Here is a 16988-nt window from a genome sequence, read left to right as displayed (position 1 = left end):
GAGGAAATCGACGAGCTCGCCTTCCTATTTGCTGTCGAGGTTTGCACCTACGACGGCGTACCTCTCTGGGTGCTCCGGATCCAAGGGTATCTTCTTTGTCTCTTTGGCCGGCTTCAACGAACCCTCAGCCTCCGACTCTTTTGGGCTGGGCGATACCTCAGGCTGCTTGCCGGCCATCGCCACAACTCGCTCAAGGAGCCGCTTCTCAGCCGCGATTACCAGGGACTCGGCCAGCCGACTGCTCTCAGCTGTGCAAGCAGACGACTTCCGGTAGTCGCCTCCCACAGTCAGAATTCCCCTGGAACTGGGCATCTTCATCTTGAGGTAAGCGTAGTAGGGGACCGCCATGAACTTGGCCAAGGCGGGTCGGCCAAGTAGCGCATGGTATGGGCTCTCAAGGTCCACCACCTCAAACCAAACAGACTTTCTTTGGAAGTGATCTTTGTCCCCAAAGAGGACGTCCATCAGGATCTTGTCGATCGGCGAGCAGGAAAGCCCAGGTACAATGCCGTGGAACACTGTCCGGCTACTCTGAAGCTGTCTTTGCTTGATTCCTAACTTCGCCATGGTATCCTTGTACAGGATATTGATGCTGCTGCCCCCGTCTATCAGAACATGCGAGAAACGCGCGGCCCGTTTGTCCGTAGCAAAGGTGGCGTCCAGGACCAAGGCGTAGGAGCCCGGACTCGGCATCACTTCTGGGTGGTCATCCCTGCTCCAGCTGATGGGCTTCTCAGACCAGTGCATGAACTCTGGCGTCTCTGAGGCTACTGCGTTCACCTCTTGTCACTGCAGCCGCCTGCTGTGTCGATCATCAACCATACTGGTGAACACCACGTAGGCTCCGTGTTCTTCAGGGTATTCGTCTTGTACTGCGCCGACTGGCCTGACTGCCGGCTGCTGGGGCGGAGGCGGAGGCGGCTGCCCAGCAGGCGGGGGTGGCAGGAGGCCGTCTCCCTTGGCGATCCTGGTGAGCCAGTGGCACTTCCGGGTGGTGTGATTCGACGGCTTTGCGCCGCTATGGAACTTGCAAGGTCCATCCAAGGTCTGCTCATAGGAGAAGGCCGGTAACCAGTTTGGCTTGCCGCCTTTCTGTCGCTTGGGCGGAGGCTGCTCTTCTGGCTGTTGGGCTTCAACGGTCGCGACCTGCCGGCTGCCGGAAGCCGGCTGCGGGGCCTTGCGCTTGTTGTCGCCCTGTTGTTGTCACCGGCCGGCGTCTGCCGCCGGAGTTCTTGGAGCTTGAGGAGCCACTTTGCCAGCTGTGCTGATTTGAATTTCCGCCTTCATGGAGGAGTCGGCCGTGGCGTACTTGTCCGCTATGATCAGCAGCTCGTCGAGGGTTTCTGGCTCGTCGCAGAGGAGCTTGTGCTTGAGGAGGGTGCCTTCTCAGCATCCGGCTGTGAAGTACTCAATGGCCTGCACCTCGTGCACGCCCTCGCAGGAGTTCCGGAGCTCAGCCCAACGCGTGAGGTAGTCGCGAGTCGACTCGTCAGGACCTTGCACACACAAGGAGAGCTGACGAGGCTTGGGAGGACGCTTGTACGTGCTGGTGAAGTTGCGGACGAACGCTTCGGTGAAGTCGACCCAGCTGTTGATGCTGCGGGGCTTTAGGCTGTTCAGCCATGTCCGGGCCGTGCCCTGAAGCATGAGCGGAACGTACTTTACGGCGACACGCTTGTTGTCGTTTGCTATGCTAACAGCCGTGGAGTAGTCGACTAGCCAATCTTCCGGCTTCACGGAGTCGGTATACTTGGGCGTGTCTCTTGGGAGCGTGAACCCTCTGGGAAAGGGCTCGTCCCGAATGCGGGGCCCGAAACAAGGCGGACCCAGCTCGTCTTCTTCTTCCAGCGCCAGGGACCGGTGAAGTCGGTCGATCCGGTGGCGGGCGTCATTCTCTCCAACTCCCTCTTGGCGGCCAAGGCGGTCACCGAGAGTCGGATGGTCAACAGGCGGCGGGGAGACTCGCCTCTCCTTACGGGGAGGGGGAGGCGGACAGTCGTCCCGTCGTTCCACTGCTCTCGGGCGGCCATCTCGATCGCGCTCTATGGTAATGCGAGTCCGACTGTGGCTGACAGCTAGCTCCTTGTCCTTTCTTCCTCAGGCGCCGCCAGTCGGCGTCCGAGACGTCGTGCCTTGATCTCGGTGCGGGTCGTCGTTTGGCCGCTGCGGCGCCTCCGTGCGGCAGCCGGCCTCGTTCTGCGCGGCGGCCGCGTCGAGGAGCCGCTGGACTCGCTCCATCATGAGGCAGCGTTCTTCGCCCTCGAAATTTTCCAGCTCATCCGCCGTTGCCTGGGCGGCTCGGATGTTCTCCGCTGGTGTAGCGTACACGGGGCGGCTAGCCCCAAACAGGCTGGCGATGGCTACGCCGCGCTGCTGGACCGCGCCAAGGCGGCTAGGCCCTGCCGGGGCCGGCGAGCCGCCAACGGCGCGATCCATCTCCCGCTGGTAAGATTCTGACAAGCGTCTCATGCTGGCCAGCTTCTTCGCGCCTTCAATGAGCTGAAGGCGGCGCGCTTCTAACGTCTCTGCGTCAGCATCTTCCGGAATGGGCGCAGTTAGGTCTTGCAGCGCCGCGCCGAGTGAGTCGGGCGCTCCTCCACCAGGGAACTCGTCATGACTGATGACTAGCACCTCAGTGACGGTGCTTCCGTCGCTCTCTGCGTGGGGGAGAGGTTCGTCGTAGACCACCACGTTGGTGGGGAACGCGTCGAGCGATGTGGTGTCGGAGTCGACCATCATCGGGTCGGTGGAGCCTACGGACTCCAAGTCTACGGTAGGCCCGCCGAAAACATGGAGTTGATCGAGGAGGCCCGCGAGGAGGTTCTCGGGGCCGCCCGTGCCTGCGTCGGATGCAGGTTCGTCGGAGAGGCGGACCTCGCCGACAAGCTCGGCCAAGGAGCTGGCTGCGCAGGCGATCTCAACGCCGCGCAGCGCGTCGGTGCAAACTTCGTCTGGCGTGCCTGGCTGGCTGCACTCGCCAGGGAGGAAAAGGGTTCCCGTCCAGAACAGATCTCCAGACGGCGGTGCACCAGGCCCCACGGTGGGCGCCAAATGTCGGGGGTTTGGTGCGACATATGCCAACGGATGGCTTATCATGGTGGGGGCGAGTAGGACGTCGCCGGTGCCTGGAAACGGGATGAGGCGAAGACATGCACGCCGGCGAATCTTACCCAGCTTCAGGGCTCTCCGGGGAGATAATACCCCTACTGCTGCTCTGCGGGGTCTCCGCATGATCACTATGGCCAAGTGTTTACACAGTTGCTCCTTGAGCTGTTTCTTAGAGGTAGGAGAGGGCAAGGCTAGCTCTCTCCTTCTATCTGGTATGGTCTAGAGCTACTGGGTTCCAACCCTTTGCCTGGGTGCCCTGGGGGGTTTATATGGGCCTACCCCCCAGGGGTACAATGGTAATTCGACTGGGCATGGGCCCAGCCGTCAGTGCCTCTGGCCTCCGACTTCTCCGCCGACTGCTGGGGCCCGCCGACTGGTCTGGTACGAAGCCGACAGGCCGCGTCCACTGCGGGCGGGTCTTGCCGGCTGCTGATTACTGTAGCCGTGCTTTTGATGACGCGGGCTTGGTCATGGGGTCATGGCAACAGTCCCGCCGCCTGGCGGGCGATCACTGTTGCCACTCCCCATCACATCTTGATTAATGGTGCATGGGGCCCAGGGGAGGGCTCGGCCGACTCCCCGGGCCGACTCCTGACGGATCCGACTGGCGGTCCTCTCGCCGTCTCCTAGGGTCTCTCTGAATGGTTGGACCTGCTTCCCCCGGGCCGTACAGACAAGTTGTCGTGGGCACAGGACTCGGTACTGTGGTGCTGATGTCAGGGCCGGTAGGGCAACAGTGCCACGCCGCACGGAGATCTTCCTGGGTACGGCGTGCTGTGGCCATGCCTGCCCTTGGTAAGGGGCGGGAGTGGGCTTCACTGTAGCCACGTCCCTGCCCCGTCCCCTTCAATGAGGTCATGGGTTCTCTGGAAGTCGTCCATGGGACTCGGCCGTGAGCGGGCAGTGCGCCGCCCTGCCGTCGACTCCTCAGGAGGCAGCTCTTCGTCCTGGGGTCTTGAGGGGCGCAGCCCGCCCCGATGTCTTGAAAGGTTATGGGACTCGGGTTGCCTACCCGTGGCCCATTACTCCGACAGACCATTTATTAGCAAGACTTGCGTCGATTCCATGCTAGACACGTGAGGGGTCGAGCCTTTCAAGAGGGTGACTTGGCTCTTCGAGTGGATCAACAGAAACCACACAAGCTCGCCACGGCTTGGGAAGGTCCCTTCATTGTCACCAGAGTGCTCCACAATGGAGCATACCACCTTTACAGTGTCGAGCATAAGAAAGACGAGCCATGGGCTTGGAATGCGGACCTGCTCTGCCCCTTTTATACTTAAGTACTAGTTCGAATAAAATATAATAAGAAATACCTTTGTAATTTGTTTATCAAAGACAAGAGCTTTACAGTCCTCTCGAATGATTGTTGCTGCTTTTATTTATGTCTGAAATCCACAGTGGGTGACTTAGCTGCGAATCCGTTTCGCCTAAGTTCGAAGGAAAATCCTACCGAGTGGTGAGCAAGCCTCTCACTCTGGGGCTTAGCTGCGAATCTGTTTCGCCTAAGTTTTTAAAATCCTACTGAGTGGTGAGCCAACCTCCCACTCAGGGGCTTAGCTGCAGTCCAGTACTTGCCTAAGTTTGTAAAATCCTACTGAGTGGTGAGCAATCCTCCCACTCGGGGGCTTAGCTGCAGTCCAGTACTCGCCTAAGTTTGTAAAATCCTACCGAGTGGTGAGCAACACTCCCACTCGGGGGCTTAGCTGCAGTCCAGTACTCGCCTAAGTTTGTAAAATCCTACCGAGTGGTGAGAAACACTCCTACTCGGGGGCTTAGCTCCAGTACTCGCCTAAGTTTGTCAAATCCTACCGAGTGGTGAGCAACACTCCCACTCGGGGGCTTAGCTGTAGTCCAGTACTTGCCTAAGTTTGTAAAATCCTATCGAGTGGTGAGCAACACTCCCACTCGGGGGCTTAGCTGCAGTCCAATACTCGCCTAAGTTTGTAAAATCCTACCGAGTGGTGAGCCAACCTCCCACTTGGGGGCTTAGCTGCAGTCCAGTACTCGCCTAAGTTTGTAAAATCCTATCGAGTGGTGAGCCACCCTTCCATTCGGGGGCTTAGCTGTAGTCCAGTACTCACCTAAGTTTGTAAAATCCTACCGAGTGGTGAGCAATCCTCCCACTCGGGGGCTTAGCTGCAGTCTAGTATTCGCCTAAGTTTGTAAAATCCTACCGAGTGGTGACCAATCCTCCCACTTGGGGGCTTAGCTGCAGTCCAGTACTCGCCTAAGTTTGTAAAATCCTACCGAGTGGTGAGCCGTCCTTCTCCTTTGGAGCTACGCCACAAATACAACATACGCTCCATCTCCATCCACAAGGACGACGAGGTGCAAGTCAATTGCAATCCTTTCCCTAGGAGCTGCACCACAAGTACAACGTACGCTCCATCCCTACCCGCAAGGGAGACGAGGTGCAGGTCGACTGCGGCCCTCTTCTCTGAGCTACGCCACAAATACAACGTGCGCTCCATCCTTGTCCACAAGGACGACGAGGCGCAGGTCGACTGCAACCTTCTCCTTCGAGCTACGCCACAAATACAACATGCGCTCCATCATTGTCCGCAAGGACGGCGAGGCGCAGGTCGACTGCAACCTTCTCCTTCGAGCTACGCCACAAATACTACATGCGCTCCATCCTTGTCCGCAAGGACGACAAGGCGCAGTTCGATTGAAGTCTCCATTTCAAGGCTGCATCTCAAACACGAAGGTCATTCCAAATAGGGAGCAGATTCCAAAAGCAGTTCGGATAAATCCTAAAGTTCCAAGCGACAAATCAAAAGTATACGAGCATCAAGCCCGAAGGATTTTAATGGTTACAACAACCACTCAGCATTCCGAGGAAAATTTAAGATAGGTTTAAATCTCATAGTTTGTTCACTCGGCAGGAGGAGGGCTGACGGGTTTGACAACTTCGTACAAGTCGATTCCATCTACGATCCGAGTGGCAGCAGTGATGAAAGTCTCCATAAAGGACTGGAAGTCATGCCTTTTGGTGTTGGCGACCTTGATCGCCGCCAGCTTATCTTCGCGGGCTTCCTTGCTATGGACTCTTACCAAGGACAACGCCACGTCAGCACCACACCGGGAAGAGGACTTCTTCCACTCTTGCACTCGACCAAGGACCTCGTTGAGTCGAGTCATCAGAGATTCGAGGTCATTTTGAAGCGTCGCTCTTGGCCAGAGTGATGAGTCGATCCGTGAAACTGCCACCTTCAGACGAGCGAGGTAACTTGCCACACTGGCGACACGAGATTCCAGTCGAAGCACATTCATGGCAGCCTCGTCGCCGACTGGAGAAGCAATAGGGTCCAAACCCGTCTCAATCCGTCCAGTCTCTTCGTCGAAGTTTTGGCAGAATTCTGCAGTCAAAGAGTTAGTGAGTCGACTGGACAGAACTAACTTGCAGGCATTAAAGCAGTCGGATTAAAAGGAGTACCTTCTAGCATAAGATAGAGCTTCTTGGCAAGAGTTCTCAGATAGGCTTCCATGTCATTTCTCTTATGAGCCGCAGACTCTAGCTTCTCATTCAAAGCCAACTTATCCTTCTTATGACGAGTTACCTCTCGGTTGGATTCAGTGAGAGAGGACTTCAGCTTGCTTACTTCTTCTTCCAGCACTCCAACCGAAGCCAACTTCTGGTCTACAAGGGCAGTCTTATCTTGAGCCTCCTTCTGTGCAGCCACAAGGTCCGAGTCCTTCTTCTCCAAAGCCAACCTCATTTTCTCTGCAAAATAAGCAATCGGATCAAACAAGAAATCGAAGAAATACTTTAAAGGACGATCGATGTGAGCAGTCGACAGGCAGTTACCTTCCATACCAGCAACTTCATCTTGAGCTTTCTTCAATTTTTGTTGGGCCAACTCCAAGTCAAGGTTGAGTTGTCTCTGCTTCTCCTCCAATTCGGCGAACTTGGGAATAAGAGTACACGATTTCTACAGAGGGTAAAAGACACATCAATCGACAAGATCAAAGATTATTTACTTCTGAGTGAATAAAACTTAAAAGTTTACTCAGACCCCAGCAGACTGCCCGCAGTCGACTGCGGTCTCGAGGACTACACCCAGCGGGTGCACTTGGCGTGCCCCCACTGATTCAGACCCCACTCGACCGGTCTGCCCGGGTCGAGTTTAAAAAAAAGAGAAGAATTATTCAGACCCCGGCCGACTGCCAGCAGTCGACCGCGGTCTCGGGGACTACACCCAGTGGGTGCACTTGGTGTGCCCACACTGGTTCAGATCCCACTCGGCCGGTCAGCCCGGGTCGGGTGGAAGAAAGGAAAGGGAAAAGTACTCAGACCCCAGTCGACTTCCCGCAGTCGACTGCGGTCTCGGGGACTACACCCAGTGGGTGCACTTAGCGTGCCCCCACCGGTTCAGATCCCACTCGCCCAGGCCGAGTGGAAAAGCGCAAATGCTAAAGACAACAAAACACCCAGTGGGTGTACAGATTTGACGCAAACAATAAGAGATTGTATGAAAGAAAATATTTCAGGTAGCATATCCTAATAGAACAAGGTCAGTCAAAAGCCTACTTACCTGGACATTGGCCCGAAGATTCGCGCTGGCATCATAAGCAGCCTGGCTGTTCTCGTGCACCGTCTTCATCCGCTCCATCATCACGTTAGCCTGACGGATGGCCTCCGCAGCCGCGTCCGACTGGCTTTCCGGAACATGGTAGTTGGTGAAGAAGGGGGCGGACGACCCAAGTGCGGCAGCTTGGAGCTCTGAAGCATGAGGTTGGATGACTGAAGGAAACACCGGTACAATCGACGGTGCAGGGCACTCACTCGATAATGGGACAACAAAATTTACAGAGGCCCCACCTGCGTCTTCAGATTGCTGGACGGTTGGTGTTGTCATCGGTCCCTGCTGAGACGTCTTGCCAGCTGCTACTATTTTTTTCTTTCTGGGCCTAGGGGCCACATCTTCATCATCATCCGGAAGCTCGATGACGTTGGGTGGGGCTGCAAATAAACCAGTCGACCCCAAGTGAATCGCCAGAATTTAATCGACCAGATAGTCAAGAACTAGATCCTGAGGGTTTTACCTTGATTGGAGGTAACCGCGTCTTCCATTTGCTCGTCTCGGTATTGGTGGGAAGAAGTTCCAGATGTAGCAGCACTGCAAATGTCAACATTCAGTCGGTTATGTTCTGTTGCTCGAGTCAGCCAAAAGATCAGGCCAGATAGTTACTCGGAGATGGTGGGAATGGTCACTTTGATTCTGGGCAAAGCCTTCGGCGGTTTGGAGGATGTGGCCTTCGATGGTTTCGGCGCTGGAGGCGGCGCAGTCTTGAGCTGTTTTGGTCCCTTCTCAGTCGGCACTGGAGAAGACGTCCGAGGGCGCTTCGAAGATTGCCCAGTCGGTGTGGTCACCAGGTCGGGGGTGCTTGCCGGGTCGTGAGCATGCTTGGACCTTCTCTCTCTGCGAGGAGGAGAGTCGACCTCTTCCTCGTCACTCGGGTCGTCGCTCTCCTCGTCCTCCTCTGCATCCGAGTGCCACTCGCCGCTCTCGCCCCCGCTCGCCTCTCCCTCGACATTTTGCTCCTGCACTCCATTGGGCATCGAGTACATATCAATAAGAGCCTGAAAAGACAATGAACAAAAGAAAGACGGTCGACCGTCAACAAGATACTACATAGTAAATCAAGAAGACACTCGACAATGCAGAATCATACCTGTTCTGGCTGGCGCAAATGGTCGAATGGAACCACCCTCCTAGACCCCGGGGATTATCCTTGTTGCCGGTGATTCCTCTCAGCCACTTCTCCACTGTGTCCTCACTAACGTCCTCCGGGTGTATCCGAGTGGAATCCTCGAGTCCCGAGTACATCCACATCGGATGGTCACGAGCTTGGAGTGGTTGAATGCGTCGACTGAGGAAGACCTCCAGCAGGTCCATACCAGTCACTCCGTCGCGGACCAGTTGGACAACCCGCTCGACCAACACCTTCACATGTGCCTTCTCCTCCGGGATCACTCTCAAAGAGGAGGGCTTCTCCACTCGAGCCATGGAAAAGGGGGGAAGTCCAGTCGACTGACCCGGGGTCGGCTGATCCTTGCAGTAAAACCAGGTCGACTGCCAGCCCCGAACCAAGCCGGGAAGGATCATAGCTGGGAAGGTGCTCTTGTTCCTCATTTGAATTCCAAGGCCCCCGCACATCTGTATCACGTGCGTCCTCTCGTCACTCGGATTGGCCTTCTTGACCATCTGGGAGTGACATGTGGATATGTGCTTGAAGAGACCCCAGTGCGGTCAGCAACCCAAGAAATTCTCGCACATTGACACGAAGGCAGCAAGGTACACGATGGTGTTTGGAGTAAAGTGGTGGAGTTGAGCCCTGAAGAAGTTCAAAAAACCATGAAAGAAAGGGTTGGGAGGCAAAGAAAACTCGCGGTCTACATGAGTGGCAAGGAGAACACACTCACCCTCCTGCGGTCGCGGCTCGGTCTCGTTCCCCGGGAGCCGTGCCGATTCGTGGGGGATTAGTCCCCCCTCAACCAGATCGTTGATGTCGTCTTGGCTGATCGTCGAGCGGATCCAGTCGCCATGGATCCAGCCTGGCGGCAGGCCGGACCTTGACGAGGATCCACCCCGGCTGGTCCTCTTTTCTTTTGCCTTCGCCGACGCCTTCTTTGCACGCTCCAACGCCACCGTCTTCTCCTTCCCCATGGCAGCGAATCGAGTCCGAGCGGGGCTATGACGCCGAGAGCGGAAGCAGGCGCAGCGGAGAAATCTGAGGAAGAAGAAGGAGAATGAGGGCGCACTGTTCAAAGGCCCGGTCCGGTGCCTTTTATAAGGACACTTCCGAGTGACTAACCTGTAGGCCCGGATGATCTTATCAAATCCCGCAACAGTCGCGTGCGCAATACGTGGCAAAAAAGGTTGCGCGGGGATCGAGGCGACCTGCCTAATCCGTTCCGATTACTGCGGCCTCCCCCGCCCAGCGCGCTTCCCAAAATTCGAATCCCGTGAAATCCGTGGACAGCAGAACAACTTGTCAGACGGAAGACATCCTCCACATCATCACTCAAAACTCTTCAGTAAAAGTTCACTCGACAAAAACTAAGAATGGATCAAGGCGACTGAAAAATAAGTTGGTGTCGTCACCTCAGTTCATTGATCCATAACAAGAAATACTCATAGCACAAAAAATGAGTCGGAAGTGTTCTCAACTCCTTCCTCACTCAAACCCTGATCCATTCTGGGGCTAATGATGAAGCTATGTACCCAGGGTAGGGTCATGGATCTGTCCAAGATACCCTCCCCAAGGACATCTCTAAAAGAACCAGAAGCATTCGAAGAAAAATCATCATCCACTCAATAATGAAGCTATGTTCCACTCGACAGTCTTGAAGACACTCGACCGTATGGACAATCACTCGACTACCAGAAGATCTAGAGCCACTCCACTCTACAACAGTCGGGAATTAAGTCATAGCTTTAATGGTCATTATGTATCTTTATTGCAGGCGTTACCAGTAACGTCCCCATCTTGATGTACCTTAAACCCTTTGTAACTGAGGGCGGGAGGGGTCTGGCGAACTCTATATAAGCCACCCCCCTCCTCAGGGACAAGGGTTCGCACCCCCTGTAACTCACACACATATAATCCAGTCAACTGCCTCCGGGCTCCGAGACGTAGGGCTGTTACTTCCTTTGAGAAAGGCCTGAACTCGTAAACCTCGCGTGTACAACTCCTCCATAGCTAGGATCTTGCCTCTACATCCCTACCCCCTATTCTACTGCCAGACTTAGAACCACGACAGAGTCATCTTTGAAATTGGTTTTGGTAATTTCTAGGATAAAGTGAAGTGACCTTTCCTTCTCCAAACTCTCACGTGAAGGGTTCTTGTCTTAAAATGGTGTAGATGGGTCGAGACATTTGTCTCTAGTAGCATCGCCATCAAAGTCAATGGTGACGTTGGCGGTTACTTCTAGACTCGGAAGGGTCTCCGTCAAGTACACCCTAGGTCGTCGATATTATTTGATATTGTAGCAAATATGCTTGCTATTCTTGTTGAACGGGCAAAAGTAACTGTACAAATTAGTGGCGTATTCCCTCAATAAGATGACTTGTCAATTCTAGAGTATGCAAATGATACCATTATCTTTATGGATTATGATATCGAGAAGACAACAAACTTCAAGCTATTGTTATTTGATTTTTTGGAACTTTTCATTCTTAGATTTAGTTTTCATAAGAGCGAACTTTTCTGCTTAAGAGAGGCTGCAAAATCAACAACATAGTATGCTAAGATTTTCGGCTATCAACTTGGGCAGTTCCCTGATCGGTACCCTAAAATTCTAATCTAGTTTAGTAGACTTACCTAGTGGAGTGGAAATATGTGGAAGAAATATGCCTTGCCGGCTAGAAGGGCAAACTCCCATCGTATTGGGGACGCTTAGTTTTAGTTAACCTCGTTCTCAACAGAGAGGTAATGAGTCTAAAAATATCGGCTCACAAAATGGAATGTATTGTGCTGGCCTAAGAGATGGTGTATTATGGGTATTTAGGAGCTTGCAATTAATAACATCACTCTTCTTACTAAATGCTAAATAAACTCATATCAACGATATTATTCGTAATATATGTAGGATACAAATCAATTTCTTATCTCATGTGGAAACCCGGGGACTCCCATTTTTGGAAAACCCTCTAAATCCACCATCTCATAACAAGGAACACATTAACCTTCTCGCAAGCGTGACGAGAGTCCTTGTGGACCCCACACACCGCTAAGAAACTATATACTCTTGCGTCAATCTTCTACCTATTCCCCACACCATCTCTTATTAGAAATATACCCTAGAGCCAATGGTAAAGTTGTTATTATACTATTTCCATGTTCTTATTTAGTTTATATTTCTTTGGTATAATTACAATGGTTCTCGAATGTGTGGAAAAACAAAATAGCAAACATATCCCTAGTCATGTCTCTGGACTAGATCATGTATTGTTGATGGTTCTGTTCCTAGCCATGGGCATTGTTATTATAACAAGGATGACGACAATAATGGAAACAAATTGTTAGGATAACAATGGTGTTGGATAGACTGGACTTATGAAATACTATGAGATCACATCATTAATATGTTGTCTGTATTGTCTTATATTAATGTTTACTTACGTCCTTAAGCCATGAGGATATCATATATCCAAATATCAGATGGTTGCTTTGGGGTTCCCAAATGTCACGTCGTAACTGCGTGATTATAAAGGTAGTTCTCCGTATGCTAAAAAAGTATGCTGTGGTATTCGATAAGTCAATATCGGGATTGGCTCCTCTAACGATGGAGAGATGCACTATGGGCCCACTTGGTATTACAGTGTTCATCATCGTGGGGTCAGACATAGTGACTAAGGTGTTAGTCACGGGAACACCAAAATACGGGAATGAATAAAGAGTACAAATCGTCCGGTAACGAGGATAACTAGGCCTAGTGATTAAAATTTTGATCACGAGGATATAGTAAGAGTCTCACCTCACGTTTTGCAAAGTATTGTGAAGTAAAGGAAATTTATATGATAACATAAGGTTCACTCGATAAAGATCTTGTTGGCAAAAGATTATTAACTAGAAGGTGAAATGCGGACCATAGGGGCCCAAGTTGGCAGCCCCCTTGTAAACTTGGAGGCAAGGAAACTTATAAGAATTAATAGTTGGACTGGGACTGCCATGCGCAAGGAGAGAGGGACTCTCCGCGGGCTGGTCAACCCCCTTGGCCCATCCACCTATTCGTAGATGCAGAGGGGCACACATAGGGAGACACCAAAGACTTGGAGTATGACCTGCCGTCCCCCCCCCACACACACAACCCTGTGCTATCTCTCCTCCGATCTATATAGAGACGCCATCAGTTGTCCCCTAGTTTTCTTTGTTGTTCTTCATGCTGGTCCATAGAGTGATGTCATATCTCTAGATCTGTACATGTGGATACTTCGGAGGTGTCGTCTTCATTGAACCTAGATCAGGGCATCATCCAAGATTTTTTTGCATCTGGGAGGTATAACCTTGTTGCGGGAATCAGCAAATCTTCACCAACTCTTCATTCACTACTTCGGCTGTGTGGATCATTGGTGAGATGATTATTACCTATAACCTACATCATGTTCCTGGGCTTGCATGTGTATGTAAATTTTTTTGTGTAGCACGTTTCCCTACACCTCTTCTCTAGCTCTCTTTCATATTCACCGCTACAGCTCGGCGCTCCCCTCCATCGCAGCACCACACCATGTTTGTCTATTGCTACTAAAGGAAATATGCCCTAGAGACAATAAAAAAGTTGATATTTTATATTTCCTTATTCATGATAAAGGTTTATTATTCATGCTAGAATTGTATTGATTGGAAACTTAAATACATGTGTGAATACATAAACAAATATTGTGTCCCTTGTAAGCCTCTACTAGACTAGCTCGTTGATCAAAGATGGATAAGGTTTCCTAACCATAGACATGTGTTGTCATTTTATAACGGGATCACATTAGGAGAATGATGTTATGGGCAAGACCCATCCGTTAGCTTAGCATATGATCATTTAGTTTATTTCTATTGCTTTCTTGATGTCAAATACATATTCCTTCGACTATGAGATTATGCAACTCCAGGATACTGGAGGAATACCTTGTGTGCTACCAAACGTCACAACGTAACTGGGTGATCATAAAGATGCTCTACAGGTATCTCCAAAGGTGTTTGTTGAGTTGGCATAGATCGAGATTAGGATTTTTCACTGCGTGTATCGAAGAGTTATCTCTGGGCCCTCTCGGTAATACACATCATAATAAGCCTTGCAAGCAAAGTGACTAAGGAGTTAGTTGCAAGATGATGTATTACAGAATGAGTAAAGAGACTTGCCAGTAACGAGATTGAACTAGTATGAAGATACCGACGATCGAATCTCGGGCAAGTAACATACCGATGGACAAAGGGAATTACGTATGTTGTCATAAGGTTCGACCGATAAAGATCTTTATAGAATATGTAGGAGCCACTATGTGCATCCAAGTTCCACTATTGGTTATGGACCGGGGAGTAGTCTAGGTCATGTCTACATAGTTCTCGAACCCATAGGGTCCGCACACTTAACGTTCTTTGACGATATAGTGTTATATGAGTTATGTATGTTGGTGACCGAATGTTGTTCGGAATCCCAGATGAGACCATGGACATGACGAGGAGCTCTGTAATAGTCCAGAGGTAAAAATTGATGTATGGGATAATAGTGTTTGCTTCTAGAATTCACCGGAAGGGGTTTTAGATGTTTCTCGAAATGCTTGGGTACGAAAACACTTTATTTGGGCCAAAGTGTAAAACCCACGAGGCTTTTAGAAAGTGCAAAAGGAAGTTTTGTGGAGACCAGGGGCCAGATGCCTGGAACCCTGGCGTCTGGTCCTGGAGTCCGAGTAGGACTCTTGACTTTTGGGCAAAACCGACTTCGAGGAGGCTTTTACTCCAAGTTTCGACCCCTAGGCTCAACATATAAATAGAGGGGCGGGGCTAGCACCCAAGACACATCAAGATTCATCAAGCCGTGTGCCGGCTAATCCATCCCCTCTAGTTTATCCTCCATCTAGTTTCTATAGTGCTTGGCAAAGCCCTGTGGAGATTGTTCTTCATCACCAACCGTCACCATGTCGTCGTGCTGCCGGAACTCATCTACTACTTCGCCCCTCTTGCTGGATCGTGATACGTCCATTTTGCATCATATTTACCTACTGTTATTTATAATGTTTTTATGCATAATAATGCATTTTGGAGTAATTCTAATGCCTTTTCTCTCATAAAATCCAAGGGTCACACAAAGAGGGAGAATACCGGCAACTGGAATTCTGGACCTGAAAAAGCTACGTCAGGCTACATATTCTGAACAACTCCAAATGAGATGAAACTTCATAGAGAATTTTTATGGAACATGTAAGAATTATTGGAGCAAATAAGTACCAGAGGGGGCCCACCACGTGGTCACAACCCACCAGGGCGCGCCAGGGATCCCAGACGCGCCCTGGTGGGTTGTGCCCTCCTCGGCCCACCTCTGGTGCCCCTCTTCTGGTATATAAGTCATTTTGACCTATAAAAAATAAGGAGAGGACTTTCGGGATGAAACTCCACCGTCTCGAGGCGGATCTTGGGCAGGAGAACTTTTTCCCTTGGGCCGAGCGATTCCGCCAGGGGAACTTCCCTCCCGGAGGGGGATATCATTGTCATCATCATCACCAACAACTCTTCCATCTTGAGGAGGGCTATCTCCATCAACATATTCAATAGCACCATCTCCTCTCAAACCCTAGTTCATCTCTTGTGTTCAATCTTTGTACCGGAACCTTAGGTTGGTGCTTGTGGCTGACTAGTAGTGTTGATTACATCTTGTAGTTGATTACTATATGGTTTATTTGGTGGAAGATTATATGTTCAGATCCATGATGCTATTTAATACCCCTCTGATCTTGAGCATGATTATTATTTGTGAGTAGTAACTTTTGTTCTTGAGGTCAAGGGAGAAATCTTGTTGCAAGTAATCATGTGAATTTGATATGTGTTCGATATTTTGATGGTATGTATGTTGTGATTCCCTTAGTGGTGTCATGTGAACGTCGACTACATGAAACTTCACCATATTTGGGCCTAAGGGAATGTATTGTGGAGTAGTTATTAGATGATGGGTTGCGAGAGTGACAGAAGCTTAAACCCTAGTATATGCGGTATTTCATGTGGGACTGATTTGGATCCAAAAGATTAATGTTATGGTTAGATTTTATCTTAATACTTTTCTCGTAGTTGCGGATGCTTGCGAGGGGGTTAATCATAAGTAGGAGGTTTGTTCAAGTAAGAACAACACCTAAGCACCGGTCCACCCACATATCAAATTATCAAAGTAGCGAACCAACATGATGAAAGTGACTAGATGAAATTCCCGTGTACCCTCAAGAACACTTTGCTTATCATAAGAGACCGTTTTGGCCTGTCCTTTGCCTCAAAAGGATTGGGCTACCTTGATGCACTTTTGTTACCATTACCATTACTTGCTCGTTACAAATTATTTTGCTATCAAACTACCTATTACCGACAATTTCATTGCTTGTAGAAATTACCTTACTGAAAACCGCTTGTCATTTCCTTCTTCTCCTCATTGGGTTCGACACTCTTATTTATTGAAAGGACTATGATTGATCCCCTATACTTGTGGGTCATCAAGGCTCTTTTATGGCGCTGTTGCCGGGGAGTGAAGCGCTCTCGGCAAGTAGAAATTACACTACTGCAGGATGCTACTAACGCGACACTACGATCAGAGACCCTTCGAGAAACTGTTTGTGATGAGGTGGAACAAAAGAAACGGGCAGCCTGATGAAGGGTGCAATATAGAGCATACGGTTCACTCGGATGAACTATTTGTGATTAGGCAACACAAAAGAAACAGGCAGCCAAATGAAGGTGTGTGCGATATACAGCATACAGTTCACTCGGATGAACTGTTTGTGATTAGGCAACACAAAAGAAACGGTCAGCCAGATCAAGGTGTGTGTGATTGAGGGCATACGCTTCAGAAGGATTAACTGTTTGCGATTAGGCAACATAGCGGAAACGGGCAAGCCAGATCAAAGTGTCTATGATTGATGGCATACACTTCACATGGATGAACTGTTTGCGATTAGCCACAACAAACTGAAACAGTTAGATAGATCAACGTGTGTACGCTAGATGGGCACACCCATTCTAATTAAGAGACGTGTGCTGACATTTCCTATTGCGGTGCACCCTATGGTGCAAACGGCACGTACGCGGCCGAGAAGGCGTACGTGCCCACGTTACGCCTTCCTGGAATAGTGCCGCAGTTATAACCGTCAGTAAATTTTGAGCATGCGTCCCGTCACATTCC

This window comes from Triticum urartu, chromosome 1 (assembly GCF_003073215.2).
Source record: "Triticum urartu cultivar G1812 chromosome 1, Tu2.1, whole genome shotgun sequence".
Classification (NCBI taxonomy): Eukaryota; Viridiplantae; Streptophyta; class Magnoliopsida; order Poales; family Poaceae; genus Triticum; species Triticum urartu.
This window is presented reverse-complemented; position numbering follows the sequence as displayed.